Below are 21,693 nucleotides of genomic sequence, written 5' to 3'. Positions count from 1 at the left end.
ATTGAGCAGGACATCAATTATTCTTTTGCAGGTTGAGCTCAAAGATGGAGCTAGCAATTGTAATAGTTTCTCAATTCATTGATTAATGCAAACAAACTTGAGGGGTTTTTCCTAGTTGGGTTACCCTCACTATTTATTTGTGGTTTTTCTTATTGCATGTTTATGCATGTTGTTCTAAATTGTGAATTTCATTCCGCAGATTAGTAGAGTAGAATTGTGTCTCATGATTTTAGATTAAATTTCTTGAGAAGTTGCAATTCTATCAAATTTATACATGGTATCAGAGAAGGATTCACATTAGAACAATAATTTTGAAGTTTTTCCTTAGGAGGTTCAAATTTGTAGCTTCAGTGTAGCAGGATTTCCTCAGAGTTGGGAGAATGGCCTTCAATGGACTAAGATTAGAGTATGCCTTGGAAGGCATCTCAAATTTCATTTCCTAGAAGGATAGCATAGAGGTAGTGCTTAATGAAAATGGATTGTTGGATTATGTCAAGACATACATTCCAAAACCAAGATCAGTTGATGCTCATAATCTAACCAAATGGAACAAAGACACAACCAAGGCAAGGAGAATAATCCTGGAGGGAGTGATAGACCACATTATCTCAAATTTCCATGGCAAAGAGACACCAATTTCCATGTGGAAGGAATTGACTGAGCTATTTGAAAATAGTAGTGACCATAGAAAATTGGCCGTGAAAGACAAACTTCGAAACATTAAGATGCAGAAGAATGATATTATTCTACGGTATCTCACCATATTTACACAAGTTCGAGATGAGCTTTGAGGGGTTGGTGTGAATGTTGCAGAAGATGACCTAGTGAGCCTAGCTCTTCTAGGCCTTCCAAAATCTTGGCAAAACTACTAGGACTCTATGAATGGAAGGGAAACATGACCAAATTGGGAACACTTATGGTTTGATTTGGTACAAGAAGAAATTAGGCGAAATACTAGAGATGGAGGTTCATCCAAGGGAGAGGATAAAGAGAACTTTGCATTTGTTGGGAAGGGAAAGAAGGGAAAAGGGAAGAAATCTCAAACCAAACCATATTCCAGCCAAGGGGGCAAGAAGAATGACTTGTCCAAAACAAAATTCTTCAATTTTCATGAATTTTGGCACTATGCTACAAAGTGTCCACACAAAAAGTCTAGAAAGAAGAAATTAGGAGGAGCAACAGGTGAAGCATTAGTTTCACAATTTGAGTCAGACTTCACTTTGATCGCATGCATGGCCAGCACTGTGATGGGGAGTGTGTGGTACTTGGACTCAGGTTCCTCATTCCCTGTGATAGGGTGTAGAGATATTTTCAGTGACTTGGAGGAGAAAGATCTCCAGATGCATATTGAGCTTAGGGACGATGGAAGGTAAAATGCTACTGGGATTGGTACAATAACCTTTAAGAGGGTGTCAGGATCCCCTCTTTGCCTCAAAGATGTCATGTTTGTACTAGGCCTGGAGAAGAACCTCATATCTATAGCAGTTTTGGAAGATCATGGCTATGATGTTATTTTCAGTAAAGGGAAAGCCTTTTTGAGACACATAGCTACTAGGCAGGTGAAGCAGATTGGGGTTTGTGTGAAGAACCTGTACAAATGTGATGTGGAAGATTGCGGTACATTAAGTAGTAAGGCAAAGAATGTGAAGACTCAAGATGTTGGTGAACTCTAGCTCAAAAGTATTAGTCATTTGCACCATTGAACCCTTAAAATTATGCAACAAATAACCATTGCCCTCCCTAAAGGATCGCTTGAGCAGTAGGATGTATACAAGGGTTGTACCTTGGGGAAGTATGTAAAATACACATTCCATCATCAATACAACAAAGAAAATGCAGTCTTGGAGAGAGTCCACTATGATGTTTGTGGACCCTTCTCAACAACCTCCACTACTAAACATAAATACTATGTTATTTCTATTGATGATTTCTCAAGAAAGTGATGGATCTTCTTCATGCAGAAGAAGGATGAGACATTCTCAAAATTTATAGAATTCAAGGCACTTGTTGAGAAAGAGACCGGAAAGAAGGTGAAGGTTCTCAAGAGCGACAAAGGAGGTGAGTATTTTTCAAATGACTTCAAGTAATTTTGTGCCAAAGAAGGAATCTAAAGAGAACTGACAACTCCCCACAACCCACAACAAAATGGGGTAGCCAAGAGAAAGAACCATCGCATTGTTGGAGTTGTGAGAGCTATGCTACATGACCAAGGCTTTCCACTACATTTTTGTGCAGAGGCATGTAAAACGTAAGTATACTTGTAGAACCGAAGTCCTCATTAGATTATTGGTTTGATTACACATCAAAGGAAGCCTTCTCAGGGAGAAAGAAAAATGTGTCTCATCTCAAAAATTTTGGAGCCTTTGTTTACTGCCATGTCTCCAAAGATTTGAGGAAAAAACTTAAGCTGATAGAAGAGTTGGGAGTTTTTGTGGGTTACACTGAAACTCCACACAATTACCAAGTGTACTTACCTCCCCTTAGAATGAAAGTTGTGCGAAGGGACATAAAGTTTGATGAGGAGAAAACAATTAGATGCTCTCTTGAGAGGGAGCTTCAAATCCCAGTAGAAGAGGAGATTTTATGTAACAACCCCGGTTAAAAATACATGTAAAAAATTTAAAAAGGAAAAAAAAAACCAAGGTCATGGGACACATATTCCAAGATGAATGTTTGTAAAAACATCCTAGTGGGTGTTCATTTAGTTTATTATGGCTAAGGAAGTTGGCAAAGGAATTGAAAAGGAAAAGAGCCATTTATTGGTATTTTATTTATGAAAATAATGGAAAATAGGAAAAAAGAAGGTGAAGGGTCATAGGTTGCATGTGAAGAGGAAATTAAAGGAAAATTAAGAAAATAGAGGCCTCATTGATAAAAGGGTTTCTAAGGATCACTTCACAACCTTTTATCATTTCAATTGTGGAGCTCTCTCTCTATTCTCTCTCTCATATTCTTGCACACTTAGAGCATTCTTGGAGCACTCTAGCATTAGAGAAAGGAAGGCAAAGGAAGGAAAATAAAGCAAAGGAAAATAAGGGTCAAGGAAGGTAGAGTTGGATAAAGCGACTACAGTGGGATTGCTTGCAGGTATCGATTTGCATGTATGATTTCCTTGCTAGTTTTGGCATGCATGGTACATGCATGTGTGTATTTGATTCTCTTGCTATCATTGGCATGGGATTTTCTAGGTGGAAAATGGTTTCAAATTTGAATTTCCATTTACGATAGCCATAGTGTGATAGGGTTCTTTCATTTGGTTGAGATTTGGATTTATGAATGGTTTTGGAACCGAGTGAGACGACCTCAGGAAAATTCCCAAGGGACTAGCACTCCCTTGACCAGTAATGTTAGGATACACAGTAAATCCTGAGGGTGGAAATGGAAAAATTGCTGAAGATATTGGTGAAGAAATATGAAGGACTCCATGCTTGTTTAGGGCCTAGTGATCCCTTGACTGGTTTTGGTGGGATTGCTGTAAAGCCTGGTAGTGTATGTTTCCTTGTTTAGGCCTAGGAATCCCTTGACCGGTAATGGCAGGATTGCAGTAAAACTTGGTTGGGTAGTTGCTTGCTTCTGGCCTAGAAATCCCTTGACCAGTAATGATGAGATATGCGATAAATCCTAAGGAAGCCCTAGTTGTTTTGTTATGATTCCCACATTCATGCTTGGAATATGGAACGAGGGTGATTGGATGAAAGAAAGACTTGGTTCAACCCAATCTATGGTCAGGTGGTACATGGAAGTCTCTAACTTGGTTAGTTTTTCATATGTTAATAAGAGGTCTTACCTATTGCATTTTATGAGTAAATGTACTTGCTACTCTTTGGCTTTGATGGTTGTTCTATCATTGTTTTATTTTGGTTATATGTTGGTTATAAGCATGGTTTTATGACAGATTCTATCTATGGGTCTTATCATGTTTTGATTGGTAAATGAATGGTTATTGAATGCATGACCTATAGATGTTATTGCAACTATTGTGAGAGGGCATTAGACCTTATTGATAATTCTTATATAAGTATCAGATCCCTATGTTCAAATATGCATTCATGACCAGTAACTTACATGTTCACAAAATGTTTGACGAAATGTCTATCATGGTTAAGCTTGGTTAGGTCAAGTTCTTGACTAATTTTTATGTTAAAGGATTTGTCTTTGTGTCATTTATTGTTTTAGAAAGTATCATCAATTTTTGGGAAGTGGTCTCGAGAATATCCCTAAAAAGGTGTCTTAGATTCATTGGTCGCAGGCACAGATCTAGGAAAATGAGATTGCAATCGCTACATTGCAGGATTATGCATGTGACTAGAGGCCTATAGTTGAATTTGTGTAGTGTTATGATTGTGGCTAGGAGTCTAGATCACTGAAAATAAAGTTAATTCATAGCTCTTGAGGAAGGTTAGTAAAGTTTTGGTTGGACAATTCCACTTCCTTAACTGTACTTAGGAGCTTTATTCAAATCACACTAAATCTTTGTCACATGTTCACCTTGGCAAACTGGTGAAGTTGGGTAAATGTGGGAGGAGGTGGTTACATAGTGGTATATGAGCATGGTTTAAAACTTGGACTAGATGGGTGGAATGCGCTTGTCATGCATGCATGTCAGTGTCTATGTGTTTATTATGCATGCATCATTATGGTCATGGTTATCGTGCATGAGGTCATGGTATACAGTTGGTATTGTCATGCATGAGGTTGATATATTAATGTTTTGATTATAGATGTATTGTGCTAAGTTTTTTTATATTGCAGACAAGATAGCCTTTCTTGAACTTCATTGAGGTATGTTGAGTATGCTTGCAGGAGAAGAAGATCAAATATGAAAAGAAAAATGGTGGATTATAATTCATAATACTCCCCTATAGATCATATGAGTAGCATGGTGATGGATACTCTCCTGACATAGCAGACACTTTGAGAAGTTTGAAAGAATAAATTAGAAGTTGCAAAGCATACAATGACAAAGTTATTTAGTCACAGGAAAGGCTTGCCAAGGCACATGAGAAACAAGCAAATGTCAATGAATCTATCCTTCAGAGTTTGTCAGACTTGCAGGGACATGGACAATGATGGATTAATCATGGATAGGAGGAAAAGAATAATAGAGCATATGGTAGAAGATCTCATGGTGGGCATAGGTCGGATAGAGATGACATGGTCATAGATGGCAAGTTCTTGGATACACCTGATAGGAGAGGCATTGGACATGGGCTTTACTCTAGTTTTGGTTCATACATGCATCATGGTCATGATCGCTATCATCCTTACTGGAGGAATGACAGGGGATATTTGTCGGATGAGTTCAAGAGAGCCATTCCACTTATATTTGATGGAGAATTGAAGAAACCAAAAGATGCAGAGGCATGGTTGCTTGGGTTGAATAAATTCTTTGAGTTGCATGATTACACTGAGAACATTAAGGCCATGATAGCTATTTTCAGCCTTAAAGGGTAAGCAAACATCTAGTGGAAGATGTGAAGTGTGTCAGAGACATCAAGATAGAGGAGTGAATTCATGATATTTTTTAGGAAGAAGTAATTATCAGAAAGGTACTATGACAATAAAGCTAAGGAGTTCTATGAGATGAAGAGGGGATCAATGACAGATTAGGAGTACATGACTAAGTTCTTGGTGTTATTGAGGTATGTAATGTATCTTAAGGATGAGAAAGCCAAAGTTCAAATATTTGTTAGTGGATTACCATTGGTATTCAAGTATCAGATTGAGTATGATGAGCCTTAGTTAATGGAATAAGTCATTGTTAAGTTGAAACATTATTATGAGCAATCAAAGCATAAGGCATAGTCTCAACACGTTTGGAAAGGGAAATACAAGACTAAAGTTAAATGACCACTGAAGAAAACAAGAACTCAGGATGCAGGTGAGAAAGACAATGTTGTTCCTTACAAGAAGTTTAATGAAGTTGAGAAGGGACATGGGTCGCAGCCTGGAGAGCATAAGAATAGAGGTGGTGGTAGGGGACAGTTGCAGTGTTGGATATGTGGTAAGGAGCATCTCAAGAAGTATTGTTCGTCGTACTAGGGTAGTAAGCCTAAGATCTACAGTGCATGGAAGGCGCAGAAAGTTGGGGATGTTGGAAAGAGAATTCTTCAGATCAATGTAGAATTGGATAATGGGTAGGTGGATCACAATGCATCTATTATAAATATGGATTGTAAGCTTTGTGATCAAGTTGTTTCCAATTTGATTGACCTTGGATCTAACTATAGTTATGTTAACCCTGACCTGGTGGATAAGTGTGGTTTGAGAAAAGAAGTGCATGCAGAGTCTTGGTTAGCGTAGTTGGTTATAAGTAATAAGAAGAGAGTTGCTCATTGGCTAAGATCTTGTGCATTTGAGTTGAATGGTATACCTACATTAGCGCATATAAATGAACTTCCATTGGGATCAAACAATATTCTTTGCGTATGGATTGGTTGTATCTTCATAGGACTAAGGTGGATTTTAATGAAAAGGCCATTGAGTGATTGTATGAAAATGGAGAACAAAGAATGTTCCAAGGTAAGAAGAAGGCAGAAACATCAGTTAGAATGGTTAAAACTATGTAGGAAAAGTGTAGTCGCAGGAAAGGATGTGTATTATTTGCAGTACATATTTTGAGTCATAAAGCTAAGGATGTTGAGGATGAAAAAGTCTTGAAGAGGTACCTAGTCTTGCAACAGTTTTAGGACGTATTCCCAACAGATATTTTAGAGTTGCCTCCACACGGGGAAGTGGACTTCTCTATTGAGTTGGTACCATGGGCAGCACCAACATCAAACGCACCTTACATGATGAGCACTCCATGGCTAGTGGAGCTGAAGTTGCAGTTGAAGGAAATGCTTGGAAAAGGTTAAATAATGCCAAGTGTGTCACCTTGGGGTGCACCAGTGTTATTTGTGAAGAAGAAGGATGGTACTCTCAAATTATGTATTGACTACAGGCAACTAAACATGGTGACAATCAAGAACATACACCTTTTTTCGAGGATCGATGACTTGTGTGATCATTTTAAGGGAGAAACGATGTTTCCAGAAAGATTGATTTGAGATCAGGTTATCATTAGGTACGCATCAAGGAAGAGGACACCTACAAGAATTCTTTCCAGACCAGGTATGGGAATTATGAGTTTGTTGTAGTTCCTTTTGGTTTGACTAATGCTTCAGATAGTTTCATGTGTTTGATGAATAGTTTATTGTGTCCTTACTTGGACAAGTTTGTGATTGTATTCATTGATGATATATTGATATATTCTAATAATGCATGTCGAACACTTAGCAACAGTATTGAGATTGCTAAGAGAACATCAATTGTATGCCAAGATTAGAAAATGATTTTCTTTCAGATAGAAGTTCATTACTTGGGGCATGTTGCTTCTAGGGAAGGTATAACAATAGATCCATAAAAGATAAAAACTATCATGGAATGGGAAACTCCTAGAAGTGTGGATGAGGTCAGATCATTCATGGAGTTAGTAGGTTACTACAGGAGGTTCATCAAGAAATTATCACATATTTTTTATCCTATTACATCATTGCAGAGGAAAGGAAGGAAATTTGAATGGATAGAGGAATGTGCAGCTAGTTTTGAGTAATTGAAGCAGTTGTTGAAAAATGCTCCAATTCTTAAGATTGCAAATCTGGATAAAGAGTTTGTGTTATGTAAGGATGCTTGTAATAAAGGACTTGGAGGAGTTCTGATGTAGGAGGGATAGGTGGTATGATATGAATCAATGAAACTCAATGAGCACAAGCAGAACTATGTAACTCATGATCTTCAATTGGCATTGATCGTTCATGCATTGAAGATGTGGAGGCACTATCTTCTTGGCAAGAGGTCTGTGTTGATGAGTGATCGAAATGGGTTGAGATATTTATTTGACCAACCTAATATGAATTATAGGAAAGCTAGATGGTTGGCCATGATTAGTGAGTTTAACTTCGAGATCGGGTACATTAAAGGAAAAGAGAACAGGGATGTAGATGCTCTTAGCATAAGAATACAGGTGAATCACATAACACCCATGAGTTCTTATGGAATAGATTTATAGGGGTCTTACAGGAAGGACAACAATATGATAGGTACCAACAACTTAAGCACATGTTACAACAATAGGGTATAGGTGAACAATATGTGGACTATCATCTCATGATAGATGGTTTGGTCATATTTAGGGACATGATTTGTGTGTTGGACAATAGCGAGATCAAGAAGCTTATCTTGTAGGAATTTCATGTCAAGCCATACTCATTCATTTGGGATATTAGAAGACTCTAACACCTATGAAGAAATTGTACTATTGGCCAAATTTGAAGAAGGAGGCAGCCAAGATTGTGGCTAGGTGCATGTATTCTCAGTAGGTAAAGGCAAAGTGTAAGAATTTAGGTGGATTATTGCAACCGATTGCAATTCCATAGTGGAAATGGGAGGTCATTTCCATGGATTTAATTATAAGTTTTCTGAGGACATCTAAATAACATGATTCCATCCTGGTTGTGGTTGATAGGTTGATAAAGGTAGCTCAATTCATAACAGTTAAGTCTACTTATTCAGCTAGTGAAGTAGCACAGATATTCATCGGAAATATAGTGAGGTTTCATGGTGTTCCAAAGAAGATTGTTTCAAACAAAGATGCCAAAATCACTTCTAGGTTTTGGAAGGAGTTATTGGTGGGTCTAGGTATAAAATTGGCCTTCAATGCAACATATCTTCCTCAAACAGATGGACAATTAGAGAGGGTCAATAGGATTTTGGAGGACATGTTGAAAATGTATGTTATGCATCAGCAATGAAAGTGGGAAGAGTATCTTCCATTGGTGACGTTTTCATATAAAAATGGGTATCAGGAGTCATTGAGGATGAGTTTGTTTGAAGCACTTTATGGCGGAGTTGTAATATTCCCATCAATTGGAGTGATCCATTGAACAAGTTATTGATTGGACTAGACATGTTGCCAGAGATGGAACATGAAATGCAAGTAATCAATAAGAATCTAAGGTAGCATAGGATAGGCATAAGAGCTATGAAAATCATCACAGGTTGTTTATAGAGTTTCAAGTTGGGGAATATGTGTAGTTGCACATCAAGCCCAAGAAGATATCCTTGAGGATTGGATCATGTGCAAAGATGACACCTCGGTATTGTGAGGCTTTCAAGATTCTTGAAAGCATTGGACTCGTGGCCCACAAAGTTGCACTGCCACTGACATTGAAATTCCATGATGTTTTCCATGTTTCATTACTTCAAAAGTATGTGAAAGATGTTGATCATGTGATTGAATGGCCTATATTGAATATGGAACCAAAAGGAGAATTCCAGCTAGAACCTCAATGAATTTTGCAACTTAAACAACTCGTGCTCCATAATCGAGAAATCAAGCAAGTTAAAGTGTAGTGGAAGCACTAAGATGAAGGTCACGGGACATGTATTCAAAGTTGAGTGTTGGGAAAAACATGCTAGTGGGTGTTCTTTTGGTTTATTATGGCTAAGGAAATTGGCAAAGGCATTGAAAAGTGAAAGAGACATTTATTGATATTTTATTTATGAAAATAATGGGAAATAGGAGAAAAGGAAGGTGAAAGGTCACAGGTTGCATGTGACAAGTAAATTGAAGGAAAATTAGTGGAAATTGAAGAAAATAGAGGCCTCATTGATAAAAAGGCTTCTGAGGATCAGTTCACAACCTTTTCTCAGTTCAATTTTGGAACTCTATCTCTATTCTTTATTAGGTGTGGAGCTTGATTATCTTCCGGATTATTCAAAGGTTTTTGTTTAAGCCGCGTTGGATTCATGTTCCTAACAGGGAAGAAACGTCGCCTATTTAAATGCTGTCAGGGGGGTCTAAGGGGGGTAACAATGACTTTTATGAGTCCCCCCTGGAGGAGGTTCAGGGGAAGCATTTCCAAAGCTAAAAATAAATGAAAAATTGCCTTGTAAAATATTGTAATTTCATATTCAATTTGGTTTGTCCATTAGGAGGATGATCTGACAGTAGAATTTATGTTAATTGAGGGTTTTTTTCCTTAGAAGGAAACCCTCGGTTTATATGAGGGAATTGTATTGTGATTGTGTATTAGTATTCTGAGCGAGAAAGAGAGAGGAGGTTGTGTGAGATTGAAGAGGAAATTACAACGGATATGTTGTAGGTTGTATCTCTTCATTTTGCTGGATAATATAAAATAAGGACTGGTTGTTTCTCTGTGGAGATAACCCAAATTGGGTGAATCAAGTATATCCGTTTCTCTCTTGTTTTATGTGTTTCTGTATTTGTATTTCTGCAATATTGTATGTGTTCCATTGTTACATTAATTAATTTATAACAATTGGTATTAGAGATGAAGGTCTATTTGGATAATAAACTCATAGGAGAGAAGGGTTCCTGGTTCGAGTGGGAGCAATGGCAGAAGATGGTAGGTTTAGGGTGGAGAAATTTAACGGCCAAAAATACTAATTGTGGAAGATGCAGATGGAAGATTATTTGTATCAGAAAGATGTGTACCTACCATTGAGCAGAAAAAAAAAGAAGTCGACGAGTATGACAGACGTAGAATGGGAGCTTATCGACAGAAAGGCACTAGGAACAATACGACTATGTTTGGCAGTGTTAGTGGCATTCAACATTTCAAAGGGAACAACAACAAAAGGTTTAACAACGACATTAGAAAAAATATATAAAAGTCCTCAACCTCAAATAAGATATTTCTTATGAATATTTTATTTAATATGAAGATGTCAGAAGGTGGATCTGTTGTTAATCATTTAAATGAATTTAACATGGTTACCAATTATTTAAGTTATGTAGGGGTAAATTTTGATGATGAAGTTAGGAAAATGTTGTTTCTATGCTCATTTATAGAAAGTTGAAATGGCTTAGTTATGGCTATCAGTAACTTTGTCTCTGGATCTAGTACTTTAAAGTTTTATGATGTCGTTGGTGCCATCCTTAGCCAGGAAATGCGTCGGGAAGGCTCCAATCAGACATCAGGTAATGCTTTGACTACAGAGACTAGGGGAAGACAAATGGAAATCACGGTAAGTCAAGAAAAGGTAGATCCAAATTCAGATCAAGGATAGTGTATTGGAAATGTGGGAAGAAAGGGCACTTGAAGAAAGAAAGTAAATCTCAGAAGGGAAAAGAAGGAGATGAACAACAAGAGAACAATCATGAAGTGAATGTGTCTGGTGATGTGTTACATAATGCTTTGATTATTTCATTAGAGAATATTATTGATGCCTGGGTGGTAGATTCAGGGGCCTCATTCTAAGCCACACCTGATAGGAAACATTTTCATGACTATGTTCAAGGAGATTTTGGAAATGTTCATCTAGGTGATGATAAACCCTATAAAATAGTTGGAATGGGTAAGGTGTTTATAAAGCATTAGAATGGAAACCAATTTCTATTGAAGTGGGTAAGGCATGTTCCAGATCTAAAGAAGATTATAATTACAACAGGGCAGTTGGGGGGTGATGGTTGTGTAAATACTTTTATAGACAAAACTTGGAAGGTCACTAAAGGAGCCTTGGTCATAGAAAAAATGAGAAAAGGTTGGTACGTTGTATTTATGCAATAATATTTCTAATCTTGTTAATGCTTTAACCTCCACATGAGCATATATAACATTGTGGCATTATAGGCTCGGGCACGGGAGTGAGAAAGGGATGCAAATTCTTCACTCAAGAAATTTGTTGCCAGGTTTGAAGCATGTTGATTTGGATTTCTGTGAAAATTATGCTTATGAAAGCAAAAGAGAGTCATATTTATCAAAGTTGGGAAAGAAAAGAAGAGAGAAAAATTAGAGCTTGTGCATAAAAATATATGGGGGTATGCTAAGGTATCATCTCTCGGTGGCTCTCGCCATTATGCTACTTTTATTGATGATGCAACTAGGAAACCCTAGATTTATTGTATTCGAAATACATATGATGTATTTTATACTTTCAAGAAATGGAAAGCTTTGGTTGAGAATGAGACATGAAAGAAGTTAAGTTGCCTTAGATTAGACAATGGAGGTGAATCTTGCAGCAGAGAGTTTGATAACTACTATTCAGAGCATGGAATTCATGGAGAGAAGATGGCTCCAGGAACACCACACGAAAATGGTGTGTTAGAAAGGATGAACAAGACAATCATGGAGCGTGCAAGTTGCGCGAGATTGCATGCAGGATTACCCTTACAATTTTGGGTAGATGTTGTAGATATTGCGGTTTATCTAATAAACAGAGGGCATTTAAGTTCCTTGGATGGTAGTATTCCAGAGGAGGCATGGAAAGGTAAAAAGGTAAAATACTAATTTTTAAAGACTTTCCGTTGTGAATCTTTTCTCCATGTTGATAAAGAAAATAGAACAAAGCTTGAGGAAAAATAAAAGAAATGTACCTTGATTGGATATGGTGTAAATGATTTTGGTTATCGCTTATATGACTATGAAAACAAAAAAATTATTAGGAGTTGAGATGTCATATTTAATGAAAAGGTCTTGTATAAGGATCAGATGCAGGAAAAGAAACAGGAAAAGGAAAACAAAGAATACACAATGCTTGATGAGATCATAGAAAAAGTAAAGGTGCCTGAAAATTATAATGATCAACAAACATAACAACAACACCAACCATAATATAAGAAAGCACCTCAAACTCCTGAGAGTGGTGTTATAAGATTTACCAGGATAAGTAGACCCCCTAAAAGATACTCTCCTTCTTATATTATGTATTGATGACTGATTCTGGTGAACCGGAAAGATATGAAGAAGCAATGTAGGTAGAATCCAAGAAGAAGTGGGAGCAAGCCATGGAAGAAGAGATGGACTCCTTGATGCATAACCAGACTTGGGACTTAGTAAAGTTGTCTGCAGATAAAACAACATTGCAGAATAAATGGGTTTACGGGTTCAAGGAAGTGGTATCTAAAATTTGTCAGGCTTATGTCTGAACAAGGCTATACTAGATGTCACTCTGACCATTGTGTTTATCTTAAAAAGAAAAATTATGGCAACTATATTATATTGTTATTGTATGTAGATGGCATGCTTGTTGCGGGTCTAACATGCAAAATATAAATGTGATCAAAGGAAAAATGGCAAATTCATTTGCAATGAAGGATTTGGATGCTGCAAAACAATTCCTTGGTATGAGAATAACTAGAGATAGGGAAAATCGCAAATTAATATTGTCTCAAAGTTAGTACAAAGAAAAGGTGTTGGAAAGATTTAATATGTAGAATGAAAAACTAGTTAGTACACCTTTGGTTATACATTTAAAACTCAGGAAGAGATGGATTATATGTGTAAAGTTCCATATGAATAAGCAGTTGGAAGCTTAATGTATGCAATAGTCTACACAAGGCCTGATAGTGCAAATGCAGTGGAGTTGTAAGCAGGTATATGAACAATCCAGGAAAAGAACATTGGATGGTAGTGAACAAGTATTTGAGAGGTACCATAAATCAAGAAATATCCTTTGGTGGTTCAAATATTGCTCTACAGGGATATGTTGATGGCAGGTGATTGAGATAATAGGAGGGGCACCATAGGGTATGTGTTTACTGTAGGTGGAAAAAATGTCAGTTGGGTTTCAAAATTGTAAAAATTGTTGCACTTTCAACAATGGAAGCATAATATGTTGCCGCTACAGAGTCTAGTAAAGAAATGATTTGGTTACAAGGTTTATCGATGAATTGGGCAAGAAGCAGGAGATGGGCAGGTTATACAGTGACAGCCAGAGTGCCATTAATCTTAAAAAGAACTCAACATTTCATTTCAAGAATAAACATATACAACTCAAGTACCATTTCATATGGTCAATGTTGGAAGATGGACAGTTTAAGCTGGAAAAGATACACATTATCCAGAATCATGCAGATATGTTAACAAAAGTTGTGACCAGGGAGAAAATGAGATTCTGCTCAATTTCAATTGGCCTTCAAGTATGATGGTGACGATGAGAAACAACCAGGTCTAAGTGGAGTCATTATCCAACAAGTGAAGCAACTATGGAGTTTATCTAATATGTCTCCAAGTGGGAGATTGTTGGGTGTGGAGCTTGATTATCTTCTTGATTGTTTAGACGTTTTTTCTTTCAGCTGAATTGGATTCCTGTTCCTAATAGGGTGAAAATTCTATCTATTTAAATGTGATCAAGTGGGACTAGGGAGGGGGTGATGATGAATTTTATGAGCCCCCTTGGTGGAGGTTCGGGGGCAATGCCCCAAAAGCTAAAAATAGATGAAAATTTGCCTTGTAAAATATTGTAATTTCATAGTCAATTTGGGTCGTTCATCAGGTGAATGATATGATGGTATAATTTATGTTAATTTAGGTTTTCTTTCCCTAGAAATCAACCCTTAGTTTATATGATGGAATTTTATTGTGATTGTGCATTATTATTTTGAGTGAGAGAGAGAGAGGAGGTTGTGTGAGAGTGAAGAGTAAATTACAATGGATCTGTTGTAGGTTGTATCTCTTCATTTCGCTAGATAATATAAAAGGAAGGATTGGTTATTTTTCTATGGACGTAGTCCAAATTGGGTGAACCACATATATCTATGTCTCTCTTGTTTTATGTGTTTCTGTATTGTCATTTCCGCAATATTGTATGTGTTCATTGCTTTGTTAATTAATTTCTAACATTCTCTCTCTCATACTCTTGCACACTTAGAGCATTCCTGGAGCACTCTAGTATTGGAGAAAGGAAGGCAAAGGAAGGACAATAAAAAGCAAAAGAAAGGAAGGGTCAAGCAAGGAAGAGTTGGATCAAGTGGCTACAACAAGATTACTTGTAGGTATTGAGTTGCATGTATGATTTCCTTTCTTGTTTTGGCATGCATGGTACATGCATGTGTGTATTTGGTTCTCTTGCTATCATTGGCATGGGATTTGCCAGGTGTGACCATGGTTTCAACATTATCTTTCCATTTCTGGATAGCCATGGTGTGATGGGGTTCTTTTATTTTGTTGAGCTTTGGATTACCAGATGGTTTTGGACCTAGGTGAGGTGGTTTTAGGAAAATTCCCAAGGGCCTAGGAATCCCTTGACCGGTAATGGCAAGATACACGTGAAATCCTAAGGGTGGAGATAGGAAAATTCCTCAAGGTATTGGTGAAGAAATATGAAGGCATGCATTCTTATTTAGGGCCTCGTGATCTCTTAACTGATTTTGGTGGGATTGCAGTAAATCCTAGTAGTGTATGTTTCTTTGTTTGGGCCTAGGAATCCCTTGATTTGTAATGTTGGGATCGCAGTAAATTCTGGTTGGTTAATGCTTGTTTCTAGACTAGAAATCCCTTGACCGATAATGGCGAGATATGCAGTAAATCCTAAAGAAGCCTTAGTTGTTTTATTATGAGTTCCACATTCATGCTTGGAATATGACACAGGGGTGATTGACTAAAAGAAAGATTTGATTCAGCCCAATCTATGGTTGGGTGGTACGTGGAAGTCCCCAACTTGGTTGGATTTTGAATATGTTAATAAGAGATATTTCCTATTTTATTTTAGGAGTAGATGTACTTTCTATTATGTGGCTTTGATGGTTGTTCTATTGTTGTTATTATTCTAGTTATATGCTAGTTATCAACATGGTTGTATGACAGATTCTAGTTATGGCTCTTATCATGTTTTGATTGGTAAATGAATGGTTATCAAATGCATGACCTAATAGATGTTATTGCAGATATTATGAGAGGGCATTAGACTTTCTTAATGATTCTCAGATAAGTATTAGATCCCTATGTTCATATGTGCATTCATGACCTGTAGATTACATGTTAACAAAAGTTTAAAGAAATGTTTGTCATGGTTAAGCTTGATTAGATCAAGTTCTTGACTAAGTTTTGTGTTAAAGGCTTTGTCTTTGTGTCATTTATTTTTCTGGAAAGTTTCATCAAGTTCTGGGTAGTGGTCTGGAGACTAGCCCTGAAAAGGTGGCTCATATTCCATGGTCGTAGGCACATAACTGGGAAACTAGGACTTTAGTCTCTACCTTGCAGGCTTATTCATGTGACTGGAGGCCTACAGTCAAATTTATGTAGTGTTATTCCTATGGATAGGAGTCCAAATCACAGAAAAAATAAAGTTAATTTAAGGTTATCGCACCTGGAGTGGTTTTTTATCTCCTAGGGGTCTTGTATCTCCTGAGGAAGGTCATTAAAGTTTTGGGTGGGATTCCACTTCCTTAACTGTACTAAGGAGGTTGATTCATATCATAGTAACTCTTTTTCACATGTTTACCCTAGTAGATCGATGAACTTGGGTAAATGTGGGAGGAGGTGGTTACATTTTTTCTCCAAAGGATGAGCCTCAGAAAGTTTTGGAGAAGCCACAAATGGAGGAGTAGAGAGAAGGCAGATTGGAGACATCCACTCAAGAAGAACCATCGAGAGAAGGTATAAAAATAACTAGGGAAGTTGAAATACTAGTGCAGGATGCGAGGGAGAATGTGGGAGCTCCTTCAAATCTGTGCAGACAATGGAGGTCACCTAAGAGGTACACTGGCTACATGGCTCTAATGAATGAGCTTGTAGAGACTGAGCCATCCTCTTTTGAGGAAGTAGTTGAGAAACTAGTTTGGGTTGATGCAATGGTGGAAGAATATGAATCCATCATAAAGAATAGTGTTTGGGAAGTGGTCCAAAGACTGACAGAAAAATCAGTTGTGGGTTCAAAATAGATCTTAAAAATTAAGCATGCAGTAGACAAAAGCATAGAGAAGTATAAGGCCAGATTTATGGCAAAATGATTCTCTCAAGTTGAGGGAATTAACTATGCATAAGCCTTTTCTCCTGTAGCAAGGTATTCATCCATTAGAACAAATCTTGCACTAATTGCAATGACGGGGTGGACGATCCACTAGATGGATGTAAAAACAACATTTCTAAATGGTGTTATTGAGGAGGAAGTGTACATAGAGAAACCGAAATGATTTGATACATTTGATCAAGATTATCATGTGTGTAGACACAGGCAAGCATTGCACAGTCTCAAGCAAGCACCCTAAGCTTGGTACACTTGGATTGATAGTTATCTCACTAGATTGGGCTTACCAAAGTGAAGCATATGCAAACCTCTATCATATTTTGGTAGAAGGTAAATTTCTTATCATTGTTTTATATGTTGATTATTTAATATTGACAGGTGATGAGTAGTTGATCAACTCTTGCAAGGAGGACCTTGGAATGGAATCTGAGATGAAATACATGGGTCTCATGCACTAGTTCCTTGGGCAGAAGTATGGAAGGTGATGGGGGATTTTTTGTGTCTCAAGGAAAGTATGCCACTGAGATACTGTAGATATTTCGTATGGAGAGTTGTAAGCCCATGGAGACACCTCTAGCAACCAACTGGAGGAAGGCGATTGCCACTTCAAGTGAAGAGGTTTATCCTACCATTTACCGACAACTAGGGGGTTCACTAATATATCTTGTGAACACACAACCCGATATGTGCTATGGAGTCAACCAACTAAGCCAATTTATGGTTAGGCTGACCAAATTGTATTGGAAGGAAACAAAATATGTTTTATGGTACCTCAAAGGTACTACGTAGTTTGGATTATGGTACAAATGGACATAGGGAGTGAATATGCATGGCTTCATAGAAGCATATTAGGCAGGGATTCCATCCAACCAAAAGAGTACATCAGGTGCAATTTTCAGTGTTGGTTCCACAACAATTTCTTGATCAAGCAAGAAACAGAGGTCTGTGGCGCTCAGCTCCACAGAAGTTGAATACATGGTTGCAAGTCAAGAAACATGTGAGGTGATCTAGATGACAAAGATACTTGTGGGATAGTTTGGTTAGGGGATGGATCCAACTATAATCTATTGTGATAATCAAAGTTGCATTAAACTCTCTGAGAATCTAGTATTTCACAATCAAACCAAGCATATAGATATCTAGTATCATCATTTACAGGATTGTATGTAGAGGAGGATAATGTTGCTACAATACATTCCGACTGAGGAACAAGATGTTGACATCTTGAAAAAGGATTTATCAAGAGGGAAGTTTGAATTCCATAGGTCCAAGATAGGGGTGGTTAATAATCCATTTCTTGCTAAGTGGCAGTGTTATGAACTCAGGCGAGCATTGTAAGATCTTAAACAAGCACCCCGAGCTTGGTACACTTAGATTGATAGTTATCTCACCAGATTGGGCTTCACCAAAAGTGAAGAAGATGTGAACCTCTATCATATTTTGGTAGAAGGTAAATTACTTATCATTTTTTTATATGTTGATTATGTAATATTGACAAGTGGTGAGAAACTTATTAGCTCTTGCAAGGAGGACCTTGCAATGGAATTTGAGACAAAAGACATGGGTCTCATGCACTACTTCCTCGAGTTGTAAGTATGGAAAGGTGAGGGGGAATTGTTTATGTCTCAAGGAAAGTATGCCACCACGATACTATAGATATTTCACATGGAGAGCTGTAAACCAATGGAGACACCTCTAGCAACCAATTGGAGGAATGTGAATGCCACTTCAGATGAAGAGGTTGATGCTACCATTTACTGGAAACTAGTGGGTTCACTAATATATCTTGTGAACACATGGCCAGATATGTGCTATGCAGTCAACCAATTGAGCCAAACTATGGTTCGGCTAACCAAATTGTATTGGAAGGAAACAAAATATGTTTTACGGTACCTCAAAGGCACTTCATAGTATGGTTTATGGTACAAATAGGTAGAGGGATTGAAGTTGCATGGCTTCATATATTCAGATTCGACAGGGAGTTCATGCAACTAAAAGAGGACATCAGGTGTAATTTTCAGTGTTGGTTCTGCAGCAATTTCTTGGTCAAGCAAGAAACAGAGGTTTGTGGCGCTCAACTCAGCAGAAGTGAATACATGGCTATGAATCAAGCAACATGTGAGGTGATTTGGATGAGAAAGATACTTGTGGGATTGTTTGTTTAGGGGATGGATCAAACTATGATCTATTTTGATAATTAGAGTTGCATTAAGCTCTCTGAGAATCTAGTATTTCATGATCAATCCAAGCATATAGATATCCAATATCATCATTTATGGGACTGTGTATAGAGGAGGATAATGTTGCTACAATATATTCCAACTAAGGAACAAGATGTTGACATATTGATAAAGTCTTTGTCAAGAGGGAAGTTTGAATTCCATAAGTGTAGGATAGGGGTCGTTAATAATCCCTTTCTTGTTAAGAGGGAGTGTTGAGAAGTATAGCAAGAAAGGCTCAATTTGGCTTAGCCTTGGTCAAATTGAGAAAATTCAAAATTTCCACATCAGCAGACAACTTGGAGGTATGTTGTTGGGAAAAGTATCCAATACGGAATGACCCTATCCCACTCTAAGGGTGATAGTACCTCAGCAACAATCAAAGCAAAGCTATTTGAGATTACTTCTTTATGAGATGTAGGAGAGGGGAGAAAGGGATCCACTAACCGTTATTTTCCGCTAATGATTGATCCAATCTTCTCTCTTTGCTGCTTGCTCCCAGCTCCTTGCTCTTTCACTGGCCCAGCTACACCAAGATCCTGCAAAATAACAAGAAAGGGAAACTACAAGAAGCATACATTCATAATTGATTCAAGGATTAGAATAAATCAAATATACAAGTATCAATACGCCATTGAGACACATGCATATAGAAGAACCTCAAATGCTTTATTAATGGAAGAAGTAAAGTTCAGGAAGTGATACAACGATAAAAGGCCCAATCCAGCATCACCTCCCAGCAGAAAGAAATCTCCTCTTCACCTCCTTCAAGCAAATCACCCAATAGTTCTATACTCAAACCAACAGCACTTCCTTACATTCACAAGATTCCGGCCCCCCTAGACCTCATGAGAGAGCTCTATATATAGGATTTTTGGAGAAAGGATGAGTCAGCTTGAGCTTGGCATGGAGCTGACTAGTGTCCTCTCCCACTTCAGTTATTCTTCAGTTCTTGAGTCCACTTGGTTCTTGCTTCCACTTGGAGATCTAGACCCTCTTACTCATCACAAGGCGAATTCCCTGATCCAAGTGTCATTTTGGAAGCTTCTTGGGCATTGACACCTTGAGGAATGACTGTGCCACTTGGCCAAACTCGCCCAGCGCAGGTAGCCTTCATTACTGTTGACATTCAGTGCAGGTACAGAGTGGAGCAGTTGACATTCAGCGCAGATGCTCAGTGGAGCAGTTGACATGATCCAGAATTAGCCTGTTTTTGAGTGTTTTCAGGTGGAGAACTGATATTTAGTGCTGTGGTTTGTTGACCTTGTTCCTCTAGGGGTAGGAACAACCTGTTTAGGGACTTTGGATCCCTTAGATTATCGACATTTCATGCTTCATGCTGTAAGGCACAAAAATGTCTATAACAGTTGCCCCCTAAAGTATGAGGTCGTTTATCGGGTGAAATGCTTTATCAGGAGGATCCGAAGTTCATTCAATCGCTGAGAGGTGACCTGTAATAAAATACAATACAATACATTATTTTTCATTCTGCTTTCATGATCTAGCTGAGGCGGGCATTCCCATGCTCAGCTTTATAAATTCATTTTGGTACATATAACAGACGATCGTCTGATGGTAGACTGATAATTCTCTGCTGAAATTATCATCCTTTGAGTAGGATGATCATCTGCTGCAATGATGTACATATCAAATGTCTTTATTTTTCCTGAATATATATCACAGCCCGGATGGATGAAACTAGATCTAGGGTCTTCAAACTCGTTCGATCTTCACTCTAAGTACAAGTCGATCCATGTGAGAATTGCGCTGAAGTCGAACATGGAAAGACATCGCTTGATTACCGGTCAATAATGTAAACCGTTAACAAGCGCGAGAGGAATCACCGATAATGATAATGACCCTCAAGGTACTGCAGTACAATTCACGTGGTGTGAATAAAGGACTTGGCGTCGAACACCACGCAAAATCTTCTGGTCGAAGGTCATTGATGTATACCTGTCGCCGGAAGTGAGAAACTTGCCACTGAGGCATGCAAGCTTCAAAGCACTGAGGGGGGTGTTCCTAGATCAACTTCTTGGATAATGAGCTGAAGTCGACAAGAAGCGATCCGTCAAAGGAGGGCCTTAATGAATCCCACATCAGTGACACGGAACGGAGCTAATGATTTTAGTGGAGGTGAAAACAATCTGTGAAATATGATTCAGGGTGGCGATCATGGGTGGATGAAGGATAATGTATAGCAGTGGATGGGACACGGTTGAATCTTTCTGAACAACATCTCTTGAACATATAACGACACTGATGCGATGGATCGGTAGCATTACCCCAAATGTGGATGGTTTGGCGAGACCATGGTGATGAGACCGGTGAATGAAACAACCCAACCCGATGTGGTACGGAGGAAAAGTGTCATGTTCAAGAGCGACTTGCTACCATTAAAGCTTTGAGGTTCTCCCAATTTTTCCCCAGTCATTTCTGACCAGTACCTCTTTATTTTTGTCAAGCTTGAGGAGGATAACATATGCTTGTTCTATAACCTGCCCTTCGGGCAAGCCCATCACTATGTTTTAACGAGCCTAGCGATAGGGAAACTCGTTCTCGTCTAAAGACAAGTTTGTCGCTATTTAATCATTTTAACGAGTCTAACGACAAGGAAAACTCGGTCCTTTTCATTTTTAGAGAGTCTGAAAAGGTACAGAAAGTTAACTCCAAAATTCCTTTTTCGCCATCTAATCCCTTAAGTCCGAAAAAAGTATAAAAC

The sequence above is a fragment of the Pinus tabuliformis genome, chromosome J, assembly GCF_031772625.1.
Source record: "Pinus tabuliformis cultivar Carrire ecotype Pingquan chromosome J, CPIR1, whole genome shotgun sequence".
NCBI classification, from domain to species: Eukaryota; Viridiplantae; Streptophyta; class Pinopsida; order Pinales; family Pinaceae; genus Pinus; species Pinus tabuliformis.
Note: the sequence above shows the minus strand (reverse complement) of the source record.